The following is a 19,905-nucleotide window of genomic DNA, read 5'->3' as shown; positions in this document are numbered from 1 at the left end:
CGTGGTTGAGTCCCCCTTTTCTCTCTTAGTCAGATAATGGGGAAGGCTCTGCTCTGACAGAAAAGGTAAGCTCCAGAAAAGAGAAAGGCTGTGTCCGTCACTTCTTCTTAAAACCTGGCCTGGTCCTTTGCCTTCATTAAAAAAAAAAAAAGCAGATATGCAATTATTGACCACCTGCTATATATCAGGCATAGTGAGGGGTAATCTGAAGCGGTTTCTAGAGTATAGTCAAGAGCTGGATCTTAATAAGGACAGTTTAGCAAAGAAGGAAATAAGTCAGAGGTGCAGAGGGCAGTAAGCCTAGCCAGCCTGATCATGTGTGTGGCAAAATGGGTGAAATCACCCATGTGTGGAGGGTGGAATTAGCCCTGTGGCTGTCCTCGAAGTCCAGGCAGAGGTGCTGAGATCAGTGGCCTGTCCAGCCTTTGCCAAAGGAAAGAGAGCACAAATTGATCATAACTCCATACAGAGACACACGTGAGTGATTTAGGGTAGCAAGCAAGAATATGCAGGCTAGAGTGAGCCTGCCTGGGTTTAAATCCCTACCCCATGATTGATTAGCTTTGAAACTTAAGCAGGTTCCCCAACCAACCCACCTTGGTCTCCTATCCATAAGGTAAGATCAGCAGTCACAGTCTGGGTGGGAGGGTATCAGTGATAGAGCACATGCTTAGCATGCAGGAGGCCCTGGGTTCAATTCTCAGCATCAATGGGGGGGGGGGGGGGAAGATAAGTGATCAGTGCTTAGGAAATGTTCATCATAATGTAGGATAAAGGCAAGTGGGGATTAAACATAGAAACTTCCACATGGCTGTGGGTAGTTACTACATAGAGGGAACTATTTGGACTCATATGTATGGACATATCATACCCTTATGAACCTTGTCATAGAATGTTTAACGATCCCTTTCCTGTCACTATTCATTAGTAGTCATTCCAAGCCATGAGGCGTGTATTAAGTGTAAAGTCTTCATCAGTCTTCCCCTTGCCTGTAGCATGAGGCTCCAGATTCAGCTACAACCTGCAGAGAAGGGACCCCAGAAGTCCTCTGCACTGAGGCAGACATGAGGTGGCAATTTGCTGCACATTTACCATTTGAGTCCACCAGGCATACAAATGAGAAGGTGCCAGAAGCAGCACACGTCAGTAGGAACTTGATAAGTAATCTGGTCCTTCATTTAGTATGAGAGTGAAAATGGTTCCCACTTCCTCCAGAGAGTATTCACAAATATTTTGGCCTGGTTGCATTCTTCAAATACATCAACAGGAACCCTAAGGTGATATGTGGGTGTTAATTGGTGCAATCTTTCACTGTCCTCCTTCTACTTGAAATGTTGTTCTTGTAGTGCTATGGATTTGCTCCGTGGAGAAATGTCCCTTTGATTTTGTCATCCAGAACCTTAAGGCAACCACACAGTCATCAAGTGACAAGTAGAAAGACCTTCCTTAAATGAAGCATTTGTATTAGGTTAAAAAAATTTTTTTTTGCCTCAGACAAAAAAATCTGTAAATACACAGATTTAGTCATGAAGAACCAGCAGCCAAACTCCTTCAGAATGAAATTAGTGTTCACAGCCTCACATACATAGTTTGGAAATATTTCCAAAAAGAAGCACTTGGAGTCCTGACCTGCCATGCAGATAAAGGGAAAGGGGCTCTTGACTGACATCCAAATGGCCTTATGACCTCTCCTCCAAGTTGATTAAAGGGAGCTAGTCAAACACCTAGTTGTCTGCATCACACTTAGTCTGCAGGGGCTGCCAATTCCGTATTTCAAACCTTGACATTTGTAAGCCCATCCTCAATATGGGCAGCTTTCAGCGCGGCCTTGAAAAAATGAGCCATTCAGCTCTGAGTTCAGCACCCTTGGTTCCATCACTCTCAAGGATCTGCTAGAACACCATACTTGTTAACCCTCCTGGGGAATGATGACATTTTTAGTAATGGCCAAGCAAAGCCATAAGGTAACGTTGTTATCGTATACTATAAGGGGCCTTCAGAATGAGGTATGATGTGTCAGAAAAATTCAAACCATACTCCTAACCTTATTTGTGTTCATCTCAAAATGTTAAAATGTGCTTCTGATAGAGCTGTGGGGTTCAATGCCCCCAGCACACCGCCACATTATTACAGGTGGTAGGAAGAGGGCAATAGCACAAGGGTAATGTGAGCACTCCAAAACTGAGACCTGAATGCAGGAATCTTCTCTGTTTTCAAGTCTTCCAATCCAGTACATAGGGAGCTGCATCTGTTTTTATTTCTTATGTTTTGATGTTTCATTCCACGTGAGCATAAAATGTGCACTGCCCCTGGTGGTCAGTGAGAGAAACTACAACTCAAGCTTTACATATTTAAATATGAAATTCATTCCAAGGAGGAACCTGACTTCAAGTCTACTTATTTTCTCTCACCTGCAGGCATACCCACCCTGGCCTCCCGTTTTACTCTCTCCTAATCCTTTGAAGTGTTGATCTGGGGAGTAGGACCACTACTGAGGGGCAAATCAACACATACTCTAGGCCAGGGACTTTTCTAGGTGCCCTCCAAACATGTACTGGCTCACAGTCATATTTCAGATGTGCCCGCCTTAAATCTTCCTTAAGTGCTATCTTCTCAGGTTAATTAATCACCAGGCTTAAACTTGCTGTTACCAGCAGGAAGTCCATCCTGAAGTCAGCAATGTTACGATTGCATCTTCTAATACTGTTTATCCTGCATTAGTGTTTACTTAGGGGGAAAATTGATCCGTAATTGATATTTCAGTCTTCCAGAGCTGGTGTTGGAAGAGCCTAATGCAAGCCTTTAATAGCAAGCAAATATTTAAATCCCTTAATGGTTGCTGAATATTGAAATGTGTGACTTTATTACTCTTTTTGGTTTGTTTTCTCTGTAGTTGTGTATTTCATCGTTTAAACTTGCAACGGATGCTGGCAGGCTCGAGTCTAGCTAATCCACAAAAGCTGTTTGCCCAGACACAGCAGCCCTGATTAAAAAGTATTGCTATGGAAGGGAATCTTCTGCACTAATCAGTCTCTGTTAGCTAGTGACGAAATTACTATCCATCTCTCTCTCTCTTTCTCTTTCTCTCCCTCTCTCTAGGCCTGTTTTCTCTAACCTCCTCTCCCAGAATAAAGTGATGGGGGCAGCTCTAGTGTTGCAATTAGGAGCATGAATCTTTTATCGTTTGGACAAGGAAGGGAAAATGCCATTACTGTCAACTGAAATGTCCTACTTGGGTTTTTTGCTCCTACTTCCCTGCCAAAGCCCATCGCTGCTGCTGAAAGTGTATAACATTCACAGCTGTTCTTGATGGCTTGATTCTTAACGCAGCCAGAAATGTAGCCCGGGAGATGCTTAAGACAGTTTATGGAAAATAATAGATTTCCTTGCAGAGACAGCAATGCATCGAGAAGGGCCTGGAGTCACGTTAGACCCAGCCAAGATCACCAATTTTCTCCCTTTCTGGCTTCAGTTACAAAGCCTTTTGCTAAAACATGCAGGCCCTCTTGAATTCTCTGTGTTTTCCCGGTTGGTTTCTATCAGCACCCACAAGTCTCTGGCTATGGCGCCCTTTGTCTCACCACTCACCCGCAGCAGCTGTGAGATCTGAGAAGAAGCAGTGTCTACAGAAGCAGAGAAGAAAGAAGTTTCCTGAATGGAGAAAGACTCCTGGGAAAGCTGGCTGATGAGAGCCGAGACTGGGCCCACCAGCCTGGGTGCTCCAGAGACGGACGGCCATGTTGGAGACCACCACTTCCACCCCACACGAGGGTGGGATCCTTCTCCGTGTGGCATCCCTGAGTGGCCATCAGGAATGCCAAGAAATGGTGTAGTTAGTTCTGCTAGCTTTAGCTGTGCAGCCCCATCGCCATACCCTGGCTCTCAACCAGGCCTTCAGTTAGGAACCTCTGGGAGTGACATTCTCTTTGGCAGTTCCAGAGGGAGTAGCTCTCAGCCACAAATGCTGGGAAGGCTGCAAGAATGAAGCCACCACAGGGTTGCAGCTTTCAGACTGTGTAAACAAATGCATGTCAAAGCCATGTGTCTCCCCAATCGTGCCTGGAAGTAAAGGTGGAGGGCACGGCTGGCCTGGCCGGCAGGCACCGACCACATCTTTCTCCCTTTTGCTCTAGTTTGCAGCCGCAAGCGCCCCCAGCCAAGTGCCACCACTCCCCCACTGTTTTCAGTCTCAGCTTCTCCTAAATGGAAACCATTAATCATACTAAATTGTGCAATGATTCCATGATAGGGAGAATGCTGATGGCAAAAATCATTCTCCTTTGTTGTGCCAGGCAGGCAAAAGGCAGAAGTATTAGCTCGTGGCCCTGCCTGGCTCCTTGCAAATGCTGACCATGTGTTTGCCCACGCAGCTGCCTCTGTGCGCACGGCTTATTTTAGCATCCGTCTAAGGCACCCCAACTGTTGACAGAAAACAAGGCACCCAGCCACCTCTTCCTTATTCAGAGGACTGCCGGGAAGACTGGGAACTGCGGGCGCCACCCCCCCCCCAACAGTCTTTTCCATCTCAAGGTGCCCGGATTGGGGGTGGGCTGATGTGGGACTCACGTGGAAATCTCCCAGCAGCACATGGGGTGAGCTGGTAAGGTAAGCTGCGCCCCACACACTGCCGCAGGGGCCTGCAGGAGGAGCCAGGTGTGGGCACCAAGGAGGCTCTCTGCCTTTCAGAATTTGATGTCTGCTTCGCTTTCGACAAGCCTCTTTGTAAGCCACCCCTTCTGAATTAGAATCATTTTCCAAAAGCTCTTAAGCTATGATTAATGCCAGGGCTGTTTTTAACAATCATCCTGCCAGTCTTAAGCTGTAGTCATTTTCAATAATTTGGAGTGCTCAAAGGCAAGCCAGGAGTTTGTTGACAACAAAACCCATAAGAGCACAGCCAGGCAGCCACAAAAGATGGAAAAGCAAAGGGACCATTTGGGCTTAGCTGGCTTTCTACTCCCAGAGTTTCACCACTAAAAGTTTGATTGAACGCTCACAATGCATTAAGGATCCGACTGTGAACATGGCTTGGCGAGGGCTGCCAGCCTGGCTTTTGTGTGAACAAATGAGCAGCGTGTTTGGAGGGCTCCTGGTTTATTTATGGACATGTGTGCCTCATTCATGCCGTCCCCAAACCAGAGCGCCCTCGTTTGTCTTCCCTTTGCCAACATCCAAGATCAAGAAAGAAATGTGGTTGCTTTGCTTTGGGGCTATTTACTTCCCATGAATGCTGAGCGAGTCCCTGGCCAAGATTTGGGAATCCTGTGCCATGGATGGCCCTGGCCACTGCCCCACCATGTGTATTAAACTAACGTTCTCTTTTTAATCTTGGCAATTTCATGCTATAGTATTCATCTCTTTGAAAAGCCCAAACTGAAGGAAGTTAAAGTTTGAGATGTCCATGATCACACATTTCCCTAGACTCAGGTTCAGATGGCACTTATTTCTAGCTCATTACTTCCTCTGGTAGGAAAGGGTCAGCTCTGGGTGACGGGAGTATAACCCAATGAATTTGCTGTGATTGATAGATATTTGTGTTGCAATTCACCCCTGCCGCCACACTAGCTATTATGGAGGGTGTGTTGCTGCCCAGGGAGAATATAGACTCCTGGTTATAGCTGGGAGCTCTCATTAGCTGACTTCCAATAAACTCCCTTCAACCATGATTCACAATAGGATCCCCAGTCCCGATATGGCCTTGGAGATATCTATTGTGCTGCCTCTCAGTGGGCTTCAAGCCCCTTTCTTCTGAGGCAGAACAGATTTCTAGTGGCTGGCCTCAGAGTCATGTTCTGGTCTTGGCTAGGGCTGCCCCAAAAGAATATCATAATCTCCCAGTGACTCCCTCACTATCCACCTCAGAGTTTTGCTGGGTTTCCATGGCAACTTTAAGGGCGCCTGTCTAGCATGGCATCTGTTTTAGGGTCAAGAGGCTTTGGAGAAGTGAAAAGCTTCCTCCGAACGCCCCCCTTCCCTATGTTCCTTTCTCACTTAAGAGCATCATCAGCCTCCCACATTGCAGACCCATTGTCATTCTTGACCCCTCCCTCTCCCTCATCTTTAGCTTCCAGCTGGCTACCAGTTCCTGCCCACTGCCCCTGAATCCTTCTCAGACTTGACCCAACTCATCATTTCCACATGACTTGCCTCATCCAAGCCCTTTACCTTCAACCAAAGGAATGTACCAGCCTCTCTCCAGGCTTCCTGTTCCTCTCCCCCCAGGCCCATCATCCATCCTAAACTGAAGCACATTGGGTCCCTCCCTCCTCAGAAACCACTCTTAGTTGACCTCCACCTGCAGAGTAAATCAGACTCTCACAACCTGCCATCAACCTAGCTTGGCCTTTCCATCTCACCCTGCGATCCCCACCACTTAAGCCCCAGCCCTGTCCCACCCTGAACTCCCCAAGTTCACACCTCTGTGCCTTGGAATATTCAGGGGATATCTTCCTCCCTTGAGGCTGATTCAGGTTGCTTCTCTGTGCTTTCTCCATCCCTCATACTTACCTCAATTTGTGTCCTTATCTCATATCTGAACTGTTTGTTTACCCTTCTGTCTCCCTCAATAAAACAGTAAATTCCTTGAGAGCAGAGACTGCATCTGATCCAGCTCTGTCTGTATCTCTGAAGCCAAGTGCAGTATCTGGCCCTGTGCTCAATAAATTATTGAATAATAAGAGAATTCTTTTTTTTTTTTCCCCTCTGGTTGGATTAGCTTTTCATCTCTCCATTTCTTTCCTGGAAATAGCCTGGTAAGATCTGCTCTCTTCTTCCCAACTAGCAATTGTAAAATTTCTCAAACTCCCTCTGCCTGTGTGGCTAAATTTTTGTGTGGTTTGGTTTTGATTTTGTTTCTTCCTGTCTGTGGTCACCATTGTTTTTTCTTGCACCTCCCTCCTCTCTCTCAAGGCTGTTTTATCCATTAAGGTCAATAAGTACAGTGCCTATGTCCTGTAAACATTTCCAGGCCTGTGAATATACTTGAGACCTGGAAAGAAAAAAAAAATAAAAAAGGATCTCCAAGTACAGAGAAGACAGGAAAACTCAAATCAAATTTATTAAATGTTTAATTAAATATCTACAAAACCATAACATTGTCAACCAACCAGCAAACGGCAACCAAACTGATAAATAATCAGGTATAAAGTGTTTCTAGTGTGGAAATGCAAGGTACCTGTCAGTGTGGGTGGGATTGAGCCTCTGTAAATAGAGGTTCTAAATCCTGCAAAGGTTTCAAAACAGTCCTGCCTGTCCTCTCCTCTTCCCTTCCCTTCTCTCCCTCCTCTCCTCTGAACCTTGCACTCCCACTCTGTGCACATAGACCAGGTTTTGGAGGGAGCCAGTTCAGGAAAGGAGTAGACCTGCCAGGTGGGCAGAGTACACCTGCTTTAGGAGCCATCACCTCCTCCTGGAATGCTGACACTCTGCAAGAATCTGACAGATGCTGGGGGAGGGGGCAGGGGGCAGGGATTCCGAAGGGAAAGCTGAGCTGCCCCTTATCTCCATAGACTTTTCAGTAGCTACTGATTGTCCCGGGTTCTGCAGAAGCAGTCTGTAGAGACATCTGACCTGCACACTCGGCTTCCAATCTGTACAGCAAATTGTCAGGGTGGACACCCTTGGCTTTGGAGGGCAGGTGACTTCTCTGCCCTGCTGCTGCTTTCCGGCTTTGGGTTTTTGTTTTGGTGCGTGGGAGGGGGGTGGGCTGGTAGTGATGAGCTGGACTCCAGGAGCCAGTATTCATGAGTAGTGTTTCCAGCTGTGCCTCTGATTCAGCCGGTGACCTTGGGCAAATCGCTTCCTCCCTGGGCCTGCTCTCCATCTATAAGAGCCTCAATCCCAAATTGTTTCAAGTTATTTGTTTGTAAAGTACTTTGACATCTCAGATCCGAGGCCCGGTAAAGAGCAAAAAATACTGTTGCTGTTATAGTGCATTTAAAACCCCAGATAAAATGCATTGCTTGCTCTTGAGTTGAAAATTTAAAAGCTATAATAATTGATAACTAACTCAACTGTTGCTTTATGGTGTCTTAGCCATCCTGGGATCATCCCATTTTTGCCCTTTTTCTTTAAAAATAAATAAAGGCTCTTTTGTGAAGAATGGCTTTCATTTGGTAAATAATTTTGACTGGCGTAATTACTTCTGTGACTTTTCTTAACAACTTCTCAGCGGCACAAGCCCGGCCCCCACCACAGCCATCTCTCCCCGGTGCTCTGTAAAGTAATTGTGCAATTAGGAAGAAGTGGCCGGAGCATTGCGTTTCTCTATATTTTAAGTTGGGAGTCTGACTTGACTCCCCACTTACCGGAGTGGGTGAGCCAGCCTGTTATTAAAAAAACAATTATGCTGTTAAAAAATCAGGAGCTCCACAAGTGAAGAGCATCGATTGGCAAGAGCTGGTCAGTTATCACCAGAAGGTCCCTGACAACACACTAATAGGTTTTTCTGAAGATCCAATCAAATTTTCTAGGCAGAGGCTTGAGGTGTTCCACATGGGATAATGCTTGTCCTGGGCGGTATTGATTTCAGAGTGTGGCTCTCTCCTCTCCCCTCTTACTGGCTCACCCTTTTCTGCTGCTGTTACTTTTTTTTTCCCCCTGTAATAAAGACTTGAGCTTTGTATTCCATGTTCCCCGTGTGATGGGGGGAGAATGGAGCCTCAAAGCTCCTCTGCCCTTGACTTCGGCCTCCCTGCACTAGCTCTTTGGTTACTCTATCCTTACAGAAGACTGCAGCCTGGCTGTTCCGGCTCTGCTTCTCCCTGACCTTGTGGATTTTATTCTCAAAGCTGCTTCCAGCCCAGACAGCAGCAGCCCCTCTCAGAAGAGTCTCAGACAGTCTGCTGGGGGAGGGAATGAAGCTAAAAGTCACAGAGGTTTCCAGCAATCCCCCACTCACAGCCAACACCAAGGGAACCCTGGGGGCAAGGAGAGGGAGCTGGCCCATGCACATGTGTGGGGGTGGGGCGGGGGCTGGGAAGGACACAGGGCTTCCAGATACTTGAACAGTTTACTTGACAAGGGTGTCAGATCAAAGGAATACAGGAGCCCAGGGATCCAGCCCACCCTCTGCTAGACAAATTTTGTTCCTTGACATTGAGTTGCGTCTTCTCAAAGAAAGGGATTCAATAGACCACTGGACTGGTAAGAGGTAAAGGAAACATCCCCAGGAAACCCAGTAACTGCTACTCTCCCCTGTGCTGTTTGGGCCCAGCCACTCCCACCAGCATCCCTGTACTTCCCTAGGGACCCCCCCGCACAGACTCTTAGACCACTAGTCTGGGGTTCACCTCACCCACCAACCTCTTCTGAAATCTTGCCATTCAAGGCTCTCCACAGTGCAGGACTCAGCAGCAGGTCTTTGTTCCCACGGTCTCCCTCATTCCTCTAGCCCACCCTTTCAAAAATCATGGACTTTGATATCAGTAGGTCTGGGTTCAAATCACACTTAATAAAAGTCAACTTGGGACAAGTCTCTGAGCTTTTTTTTTTTTTTTTTGGTACTGGGGATTGAACTCCGGGGTGCTTCACCACTGAGCCACATCCCCAGCCCTTTTTATGTTGTATTTAGAGACAGGGTCTCCCTGAATTGATTAAGGCCTTGCTAAATTGCTTAGGCTGGCTTTGAACTCACAGTGCTCCAGCCTCAGCCTCCTGGCATGCGTGACCACACCCAGCTGAGTTTACTTCTTAATCCCTAAAATCCCCACCTCACACGGATTCTGGGGACGGTGTGAGCAAGAATGCTGTGCTGCTACACAAATATTAGTTACAGGTTATGGTCAAACTTCTGGGTTCCAGGAGTCTTTCCTCCCCCCTGGGGCTTCCCAGACCCTGCAGGTAGCCCCTAGCCAGACCCAGGTTAATTAGCACCTGGCTCTGTCCTAACCTGTTTCTCTTTCTCTCATTGTTTCAAGAGTGCATTTTTTTTTTTTTTTTTTTTGGCTCCACAACCAGGCTGCTAGTGCCGTGAGCAGCAGGGTCATATCTTACACTTGTCTTGGATTCCCCACAGCCCGACAATATGCTGAGCACACAGTGGCTACTCCATAACTCCTTGACTTCCCTGGATATTTATTGTCATACAATTTTTAGTCTGTAGCACTTCCCACCTAGGAAGAGACTTAAATGGAATCTGTAGCTTTGGTTTAGTTCATCCAATCATAGAATATAGAATGTCAGATCTGCCAAGCACCCCAGAGCTCGTCCAGTCCAACCCCCTCATTTTACAGACCTCGATTGCAGGCAGCCTCACAGAGGAGTACCAAATACCAGCCGCGGAGATGTTAGTTCCTGACCCCCACCATCCCCCAGCCGAGACACAGGAGCCAAGTTAACAAGGGAAGTTCTCCTTACCCTCACCTGGCAGCAGCTGCAAGGCTGTGATTCTCAGGATTCTCAGAACGTGGGCACAGGAACTGCTGGGGGACAAGAGCACAGAGCTCAATAAAATGCAAATTCTCGGGCTGCCTATTTCCATAGAATGCCCAGAAATCTGCACTTCCTCCAGGTCTTCCAGGCACACCTTGGTGTGAAACACTGGCTGCTGTGGGGAGGCCAGGAGGCACTGGACCTAAAGCCAGCAGCTCTGCCTGTGGATCTAGGATTCCCTCTCCCCATGTCACTGTCACCATCCACAAAGCAGGAAACATGCTCACCTCACCAGGTTTTGGTGTGCCCCTAGCCAGAGAATACACCTGGCACATAGTAGGCACTTAAGAAATGTTAGCTGAATATGAACTGCCACTTGTCTTGGGTGAGTGGCTGAATGGCTGATTGCAATGCTGATTGGAGGACATGTAACTTTCATCAGCTTCATCAGGAATGACAAATCTATTAAGTGGCTAAATGCATGATATTCTGTTCTCTGCAAGAAGAGACAAAAGCATTCCACAATTGAGGGAGACAGCAAGGTAGAGTGCAAAGGCCAAGGTTTTGAAAATAGAGGATCATGGTCCAAAGCCCAACCCAGGCTCCATGTGCTGGTGTGGGATCTTGACCTTATACTGACATGCTCATTCATTCTAGAGATATTTGGGGCCTCTACTATGTGCCAAGCAATGTGTGAGGCATGGAAAATGCACAGGGAACAGTGACATGAGATCCCGTGGCAGATCCAATGCTCCCCTTGTTCTTCCAATAGTTGGGCAGGGGCCTGTGGAGCTGGGCAGAAGGGATGGGCAGCCCTCCTTGGTAAACGCTGCTTTTTTCCTGCTCCCGTGAGATTCTCCAGCCTCTCTGCCCCTGCTACAGCCATGAAGAAGACCACGCATTCCACATGGTGCACCCACAAGCTGCTGAAGTCTCCATCGTCCGGGATCTCTGAGTGACAAAGTGGAGCTAAGGCCGTTGCTCATCCTTATGGGACACACAGCATGAGAGAGAGACATAAGATTGGGGATTTAAGTTTCCATTGCATAGTCTAGCCTCCCTTCACTAAAATGAGCCCTGACCTATGACTGGCACTCCAACAAGGCCAACAATGTACACATTGTTGAATTTTTAGCTACCATCATTTTTTACCCCTAGTACTGGGCATTAAACCCAAATATACCCTACCACTAAGTTACATTCCCAACCTTCTTTATTTTTTATTTGGAGAGGAAGTTTTCTATGTTGCCCAGGCTAGCCTCAAATTCACAATCCTCCTGCCTCAGTCTCTGAGGCTGGGGTTACAGGTGTGTGCCCTCAGCTTAGCTATAGTCTTATGAGGTGCTATAAAGGGGACCTGTGGGTTGCTGTGAAAACATATACTAGTGGGCTCTTATCTAGTCTTGGGGGCAGAAAGTGCTTTAAGAAAGGCAATTAGTCAGCTTGCCATTACTATAATGAATCACGAAATAGCCAACTTATAAACAAAAACAGGTTTTAAGGTTTCAGTTCAGCATTGGTTGGCCCTGTTCCTTTTGGTCCTGTGGCAAGGCAGCACAAAGAAGCAGGTGGCAAAGCGAATCCCATGTATATAATGATTGGGAAGCAAAAAAGAGGAAGAGGAAGGAGCTGGGGCCCCACTATCCTTTTCAAGCCATGCTCCCCATGACCTCCCACTTAGCCCCACCTCTTAAAGGGTCCACCCCTTCCCAATAGCATCAAGCTATTCAACACATGGGCCTTTGGAGAATATTCCAGATCCAAACCCTGGCCAAAAGCTTCTCTGGGGAAACCGAAGTTGAGACTTGAGGGATGGATGTGAATCACTTAGGCACAAGGGGAAGGGGAGCTCAAGCCCAGGCAAAGAGACTGCACCATGGAGCTCTGCAGCAGGAGGGCGAGCTCTATGACGGAAGAACAATCCAATCAGGTAGGCACCAAGAGCACCCAGGCTCAGCACCCAGGTGTGCTAGAACCAGATTGGAGGATGTTAAATTCATTCTAAGAATTTGGATTTTAACCATTTTAACAAATGGCAAACTCAAAATTTTAAATAAGGCAGCAACAAGAAATCTGCTTTTCAAAAAGCCTTGTGCTTTGTCCTCTCTATCTGTACAAGGAATGAAGAAACCCTGCAAGACAGTGTCAGGCACATAACAGCACTTAACAAGATCCGCCCTCTTCCTTTGTCTGCTTCCCTCCTGCTTGGTGAGCATGTCCAGCACAGCACCCCCCCCCCCCCCCCCCCGCCGTGAGCTCTTTTGTGGGGGATGCCAAAGCTATAGGAAGAGAGTCAAAACACCTTTGCAGTAAGACAGTTGTTGAGTTTTACGTTGGGCATCACAACTCTATGGAGTAAATCGCATCATCATGGTGCTCATTGTACAGACGGGGAGACCCAAGCACCAAGAGGGTTAGACTATTTGCTGAGGATCACACAACTGGCAAGTAGCAGGGTGGGATTTCCTAGGCCCCAACTCTGAGGTCCTCACTCTTAATCCATATGCTTCCCTGCCTCTTTGAAAGAAATGAGATTAGGGAAACCAAGTGGTCAGACCCAAAGGGGTGAGTGGCAGAGATGAGCCCAGCTGCTGATGTTGAGCAGAACTCCTCTGAGAGCCGGGGCATCATTACAGGACTGTTGCCCCCAGGAGGCAGAGGTAGGACCTCTCAGCCCCTCAGGGCTTCCCCACCCAGCCCCACCCATGCCTACAGGCTGGGGACAGGTGCACCTATTCTGTCACCTTCAGCAGCCTCCAAGGTGCCCTTTTTGAGAAGACCCTCCCAGCACAGCCCACTTCCCAGGTCCCTGCTCAGTGAGAGTCCTCAAGCCTCTGAGAGAGGACAGGTGGGGCCTGGCGCATGTCTGGGGGTGAAGCCTGAAGCTACAGTGTCAGCAGAGCCCTGGCAGAAGGCAGGCCTAGCTGGGCTTGGAGGCTGCAGGCAGGATGGCCGCCCTGCTCCTGCCACTCTGCAGTCAACCAGAAAGTCAGAAAATGTGCTCGGCGACCAGTGAAGCAGATGGCTGAGAATATCATGTGTATACAATATTTATGAAATGGGAGCTGAGCAGAGCTGTGGCTGAGACTCCCGTCCCAGGCAGAGTAATTCAGCCCTGTGTGATGAACAAGATTGTAATTGGGGTAGTTCCAATTTACTAACCATTTGCAAAAGATTACATACCTCTCACATATTATCCTCTCCTAATCTTACTTTAATGAACACTACTCTATCTGGATGTATAATTTCAGGAATGGGTGGGGGGAAACAATTTCTAGCCTAGAAGGCAAAGCTGTAGCTAATACATTAACATCCAAATTAGAGAGAGGAAGAGTAATTGTGAGATCTATAGCTAAAGTAAATTAAAGCCTCCCTCCCCTGCCAGACGGTTAGAAGACAGATGTACAGTGGGGGCAGTTCTTCCAACCCTTGGTTTCCCAGTAGGGCCCAGGAGGTTCCCTCCAACTGGCAGGATCACCTGGACCCATTTGCTTCATCTGAAGAGAGGGCTCCATAAAAAATGTGTTTCTCAGCTTTACTGGTAGAGATAGGCCATTCTCGTAGGATGAAGGAAACAAGTCAGACCAATAGGAGAACTTCCAAAGAATAACAGTTGATGGTGAGCATGCCTTCCATAAAACTTAAAGTTAGAAGGATTCTTGAGAGTGAGCTGACCAACCTCTACCTCAGTTTCATTATCTGTAAAATGGGGTGGGATAATAATGCTGTTTTATTAATGCCTTCATTCATTCAACAATTTTTTATTGAGACCTGCTATGTGTCCAGTACTTTCTAAGAAGTTAAAAAATAATAATAATAAAGTTCCTGCTCTTGGGAAGCCTAAGTGAGGGAAGGAGAACCAAATATTCAGTAGGCTAGGTAGCAGGACAAGCACAGGGTCCTGCATTTGGAGTCCTGGTGAAGGGGTGCCATGCAGGGGTGGCACCACTGCTTGCCCAGCCCTGGGCTTGGGAAGTCCTTAGAATTGCTTTCCTGCCTAAGAGGTGGTCCAGCAGGGAGCCACCCCCAGTGGCCACTGGTTCCTGTGTGAGGCGGGGTCTGCAAGTGAAGTTCCAGAGGCAGACAGACTTCCCGGAGGCAGCCTCTGCCCAGCATTGGCTCCTGAGTGAGGACTGCAGAGAGCAGACCCCTTGCCCAGGGCTACTCCTGCCCAGAGCTCTGTCTCTGGCTGATATGAAAGGTGGAGGACTCCCAGGAGGTCAGAGAACCCAGCCACTGAACGGCAGCACCTGGCATCCTGGGAACATCCTCCGGAGCTCCTCCCAGGGGCCCATCTGCAATACTTTGGGGAGAGCCCACTGGGCTCATCCAGGTTCCCAGAGGGAGGGTGGGGCTGAGGAGAGGTGCATGAAGAACTGCCAAGGCCTCTCTGTGAGGGTGGAGCCTCTGCCATCCACCAGGTGCCTAGTGCAGGGGAAGGAGCCTCACACACCACGGCCGCCCCTCTGCAGCCTGGATCAGCACTACCTGAGGCCGAGGCTCTGAGCCATGTAGGTCCTGGATGTGATGCTGTGGCGCCCTTCCCTCTCCTAACCTCTAAATTAAAGCTAACATAAATTAAAGCCTCCCTCCCCTGCCAGACGGTTAGAAGACAGATGTACAGCGGGGGCAGTTTTTGCAACCCTTGGTTTCCCAGTAGACCCCACGAGCAGTAGAACAGGGCTGTGCTCAGAGCTCTGGGGCCCACCCTTAAAGCCCTGTCCTAGCACTTGCCGCCTCACCTCCCTCCCTGGTGCCCCTTCCGCTCTCACTAAGCCTCTCAGAGCTGTTTGCCCAGGTGCAGGGAACTGAGGGCATCCAGGTGTCCTGTTCTGAGATCCTGTCAGTCAGGTCTGCTGCTCCCTGTGCACACACTGGGGCTTCTCTCCCAACTCCCACCTTTGGCTTGCTCTCTGGCCTCCATGCTCTCTTAACTAGACACACAGACACCTGGACAGCAAGGGGCAGTGTGTCCAGCATCAGAGAGTCTCACAAAAGCACAGCCATTTCGGACCCTGGGGAGGAAGGAGCCACAGGGCTGGAGGCTTCCGAGAGCTGCAGCCCCTCCCCTCCTCCCCCCTCGCAGCCCTCTCAGAAGGTCATGGATCTGGGGGCTAGCTGCCCCAGGCCACTGAGGGAGTTTGGACTTTGGTGAAAAAATGTTGTTCTCTACTTCACCACCAACAGCAAGAGCCTTCTGTATTCATAGACAGTATGAAGTCCTAGTCCCCACTGCATGAGATTTGGAGGGGGGGCCTTTGGGATGAAGTCATGCAGGTGTGGCCCCCATGAGGGAATAGTGCCCTTTAAAGGGGCAGAAGGGCAGAAATGACTCTCTCTGCCCTGTGAGGGGACAGATGGTCACCAAGAATCTACTGGTCCTGCACCTTGATCTTCGGCTTCCCAGCCTCCAGAACTGTGAGAGATAAACGTCTGCTGTCTAAGCTACAGTATCTGTGAAACCCAAATGGCTGAGATGGTAAGCAACAGAGTGGACCTGGCTCCCCTTCCAGGCCCAAGAGCCTGCCTGCTAATTTGACAGGTCCCCTCCAACCCTATCCCTTAAAGACAGGCCTGGTTTCCACCTCTACAGGTATGTGTGTCAGCATGTGAAGAGGAAGGGGATGAGGAGACTCAATAAACAAAATCAGAGTAAAAAAGGAGAGGAAGGAAAGATGGGGGTGGAGTGTTCAAGGCACTGCATGCTGAGCCACTGCACAGGTGACTCAGGGGCCTCCCCACTGTCTTCTTAGAGGTGAGTGTTGACCAAGTGTTGACCAACCAACCCAGTTAGCCCAGGAATAAGGAGATTTCTGGGACAGGAGACTTTCAGGTAAACCAGGACTAGCTAGGCAGGCTTCAGGTTAGGGATTAGGTTAAAAGAGAAAAAGAGCTCTCCTTTACACCCCCTGCTTCTGCATCTACTGCCTTGTCTGTGAAGTTCAGCCTGTGGGGTCATTAACAGCAACCGTGTTAACCCGTTGAGTGCTTCCCAGCATGGCAGGCACATTCCAAGCACTTCAGATGCACTCATCATCTGTCCTCTCCAGCTACCTTTGAAGTATTGCCAGATGAGAAAACTGAGGATAAAAGAGATGACTTGTGCCCAAGGACACAAAGCCAGCAGTGAGTGGTCAGGGACTACTCCATGCTCTCTGTTCTCTTGCTCAGCTGCAGGCACGCGGCTGGCCTGGCTTTCCCCTTGGCACCCAACGGCAGCTCTGGTCCTTCTCCTATGAGAACTAATGGGTTGGGGGAGCAGGGATGATGGGGCTTTTTTCTGGAAGCCATATGGACAGAGTGCTTCTGTCATGTAAAGTGACCAGCACTTGGGGCCTGGCAGGACTCAAGTTCCCAGGGCCATGGGTGGGGTTCTCAGAATACCTCTGCCTGATCCTTCAAGGGCTAATGGCCTCCCCTCTGTCTCCCAGGTCTCTGGCCTGGCCCACCACACTGTCAGGAGGTGGCTTTGGTGGCAGTAACTCTGTGAGCTTGACAAAGGAGCAAAGGGAATTTTTGATCACAGGTGGTTGCTGTCAGCACTACCATCTCTGAAGTCCTGGGGCCTGGTGCTTCCTGGCCACCAGGAGCCCTACGAGCTCCCGTTTCATATACACAAGGCCAGCCCAGGGCTCTGCAGCCACGCAGAGAGAGCATGGGAACTTGCCCCTCAGACCCTCAGACTTTAGCCTGAGGCTGTGTGGGAATGGCCCAAGTCCACGCCTCACCTTCCCTGCTGCGCCTTTGTAGCAAGAGAGAAAGTGGGCCTTGGACGGAATGTGACTTTTTAAAGGAGCCAGGCTTCCGTCAGATTCAGCTCCACAGTAGCCCAGGGTTCCCTTGGCAGTGCCACCAAACTTCTGTGTCCTTGTTATAGGGCTGCATCAACCACCTACTAGCACTGATCTGGAAATCATGTGTAACACCACACCCAGTGTTCCTGGATGCTTGCCAGGCTCATGGAAGGGACTTGATAAATAGTCCATACCATTAAGTCAGGTCAGAAAGCTGAGATGGGGGCACAGCCCTCTGAAGGGGCACAAGCAGAGTCTGTCTTTGCCATGAGTTTTAAAGTTCTGGAGTAAAGAGGGGTTGAAACTTCTGTTGTATTCAATTTCATGTTTTAACAACTCCCCTCTGTAATGATTTTTTTAGGTCAAATCTGAGTCCCTCAATTTGGGCTATTTTTTTTTTCCCCCAGTCTGCTTTACAGAAGAGATTGAGAATCACCCAGTTCCTCATGACATTTTTTCAGGAGCAGGATGACTTTTACCTTTTCCCCTCCAGGCTATGAAGCACAGAACCATTGTGTTCCCTTGGTCCTGCTTCTGCGGTGTGGAGGATGTAGACCAGAGAGGTCTGACCCACCCTGACTCTCCACAGGTGAGTGTGTGGCAGGGTGCAGGGACAAGGACCCAGACACTCAGACCCCCTGAGTCTGGCTCTAATAATCCCTTCTATGCCTCTTGTGCTTTGGTCCACCACCTTCTTTTTTCTCTGCATTCTGGAATTTTCTTTTTCTTTTTTTTTGGATTATAGGAAGGGTGGGGATGAAATAAAGGAAAACCCATTCATGGCTGAGACGTAACACCCCCAGCTGCAAATCCGGTAGGACCGAGTGCTGGTGCCTTGTGAAGACAGGAAGGGGAAGAACCAGGGTTGGGCTCTGCGCATCCTCTGCCTCTCCCGCGCCTCATCTATAGGCGCCCGCTGCGCTTCCCAGCCACTTGCCATCCCATAATCAGCACCATTATCTCTGGATAATTTTCCCTTCACTCCGCAGTGCGGCCTGTGAAAGGATCCCGAGGAAGGGCCGGTGTTTCTGGGACCACGAGAAGGGGGGACGTGGCCTTGATTGCAAATGAAAAATTAAGCCCGCGTGCCTGGCATTCATGCCGGCGTGATTGCGCGAGGGCCGCTGCGTTCCCCGCCCGCCCGGCTGCCTGAAGGGTAGCAATGATCTGTCTACCTTTTCTTTGGCTCGCCTCTGGTTTAGCAAATCTATAATGCATTTAATCTCCGAAAGCCACTGCGCTTGGCTTTAAATGCCTAATTTGCTGTCGAGAGCTCCTGCAATTCTCTCCCCGCCGACGTTTAACTCGAGGCTTTTGTTTGTCCAATCGGGTGGGCTCCCCGGCGGGTGGGGCGCACCGTGGCGCGCCTTTGATCCGCCTTTGGAGGGAGCGAGTGGAAACGCCTGGAGAGGCAGGCTGGTGGGCTGGCTCTCCCAGCGCACCCCCACGTCCCTGCAGGCTGTCCCAGGAGTCCAAGGCACCCCCACCGGTCGCGTTCGGCTGCATCCGCCTGAAATCCTGTCTGTGAGAGGCAAGCAATGTGCTGGCTCTGCAAAGATGAGAAGAAACAGAGTCCTTTCTGAAGGAACTCACCCTGTGTGTGGTGTGGGGTGGTGGTGGTGGTGGTGGTGGTGTGTGTGTGTGTGTGTGTGTGTGTGTTGATGTGTTTGGGGAAGGGAGGAACTAGCCCATGCATGATTAACTATCATACAATGGTTAATGCAAAATGCTGGGAGAGTTCAGAAAAGGAAGTGACTCAACAGCTCTCTTGCAAAGCAGATGAAAGCTTTACAGAAGATGTGCAATTTCTCCAGCCTTGCAGGAGAAGCAAAAGTTCATGGGTCCGGTAGCCAAGGCAAGGCCCAGAGCTGGGAGCTGGGAGGGCAGTGCAGTTGGGGAGCCCAGGCTAGCCAGGAGAGTGTGGAGGAGGTGTGGGCTGAAGAGGAAAGCAGGGCCCCAATGCCAGAATGTAGATGTTGGGTTTCTATGAAAGAATATGCATATGAATACCGAGTTGTGGAGCGTGGATACATGTGACAGATGGAAACACACATGTGTATATACACACACTATTTTTTTTTAAAGAGAGAGAGAGAGAGAGAGAGAGAGAGAGAATTTTTAAATATTTATTTGTTTTTAGTTTTTGGCGGGCACAACATCTTTGTTTGTATGTGGTGCTGAGGATCGAACCCGGGCCGCACGCATGCCAGGCGAGCGCGCTACCGCTTGAGCCACATCCCCAGCCCCCCACACACTATTTTTTAAAGTATATGCTTTTTGACATAAAGTAATTTATATACATTATTTTATACATTGTATTTGCTGAAGCTGTCATAACAGAGTGCTACAGACTGAGTGGCTTAACCAACTGTTTTAGTCAGCTTTTTCACTGCTGTGACCAAAAAACCTGACAAGCACAATTAGAGGGGGGAAAATTTTATTTGGGGGCTCACAGTTTCAGAGGTCTTAGTCTATAGAAGACCAGCTCCATTCTTTGGGGCTGAGATGAGGCAGAACATCATGGTGGAAGAGTGTGGTGGAGAAAGATAGCTCAGGACATTATCAGAAAGCAGAGAGTCTAAACTCAGCTCACCAAATAAATACCTTAAAGTCACCCGCCAATGACCCACCTCCTCCAGAACCACCCAACCAGGCTACAGCTACCACCAAGTTAATTAATCTATCAAGGGATTAATTGGTTTAACTAGTTTAACCAGTCATTTCACCTCTAAACTTTTTT

This window comes from Marmota flaviventris, chromosome 9 (genome assembly GCF_047511675.1).
Source record: "Marmota flaviventris isolate mMarFla1 chromosome 9, mMarFla1.hap1, whole genome shotgun sequence".
NCBI lineage: Eukaryota > Metazoa > Chordata > Mammalia > Rodentia > Sciuridae > Marmota > Marmota flaviventris.
This window is presented reverse-complemented; position numbering follows the sequence as displayed.